This window comes from Apaloderma vittatum, unplaced genomic scaffold (genome assembly GCF_000703405.1).
Source record: "Apaloderma vittatum isolate BGI_N311 unplaced genomic scaffold, ASM70340v1 scaffold29695, whole genome shotgun sequence".
Classification (NCBI taxonomy): domain Eukaryota; kingdom Metazoa; phylum Chordata; class Aves; order Trogoniformes; family Trogonidae; genus Apaloderma; species Apaloderma vittatum.
In genome coordinates this window covers 3,435-4,642 of record NW_009718162.1, presented here as the reverse complement: position 1 = coordinate 4,642, position 1,208 = coordinate 3,435, and positions in this window count along the sequence as shown.

Sequence of the window (1,208 nt, the reverse complement as noted above, 5' to 3'; positions counted from 1 at the left end):
CCCTCCCGTCCCGCGGGAGTTCTCCAGGCACGGGAGGCTGCCGGTGCTCGCGGGCAGAGAGCAGCTCCACGGCTCCCATCCGCTGCTCCTTTTCCACTGCTGGCTCGAGGCGCTGATAACTTCCAGCCTTCAAGATTAAATAAAAGAAATAAAGCCCTTATCTCTGTCATTTCATCAGCCTGGCTATCGGAGCTCACTTAATTGTGTGGCACAGCTCAGGGTAGGGGGTAAAGCACGTGGACGTGGCCAAGATCCCCTGAGGTTGGTCCCTTGAGGAGGGCAGGGTGAAGTGAACCGCTGGTACCCGCCGTCTGAGAACAGACCTTCCCGTTACCTCTGGGCTTGCGGCAGCTTCACGTGCTGGAGGGGAGCCAGAGCTGGGAACCGTTCCGAGGAGTTACCGGCAGATGCCATGAGCTGGCAAAGCTCAGACCCGGGGCTGGTGGAAGCAACAGCCAGAAATGCTTTGCTGTTCTCGAGGCTGCAAGATGAGCCTTAATCGCATGAAACATCTCTGCTCACGGCTCTTCCCTTTGTCCCCAGGGTTTCCTACACCCCAGGATCACATTTAACCCACCCAAATGCTCGGCGACAACTTTCCTTTGCGTGCAGGTGTCTAACTTGAAACTTCCCCCCCCTGCACCCCAGAGCAAACACCCACCTCACTCCCACACTCTTGCCTTTTTGTCCCAGGGAAGCCCTGCAGAGCACACACGCTGCTAGAAAAACCATCTTAGGGGTTTCCCATCCCAACTCTGGCTGTACGAGCCTGGGAAATGAGCCCCTTCAGCTCCTGCTGGGCTGGTTCCCTCCAAGCGACTGGTTAAACAGGGAGAAAAGTCAGAGATCTGCAACATGGGCACCCTAAATGCAGCTCGGAGCTCAGGTAGGAACACCCTGGGGATACTCCTGGGTCCGGCAGGTTATCTGCAGATCCAGAAAGAGCCACGCCGCAGAGGAAGAAGCATTTAGGAACAGCCTGGCAAACAGAGCTTGCAAAGCACCACCCCAAACCAGGGAATTGTCCCCAAAAGGGGGAAAAGCAGCTACCAACAATAAACCATCACCAGGCATCAAAAGCACCCGTCACTAGCACTGGGTTATGCAAACTTGCAGCCGGAGCCTTGTTCTCACGTGCTGGGATTCCCCTGGGGAGGGCAGAAGCCCCTTAAAGCTTCTGCAGCCTCCAAACCCCCGTGTGACACCTT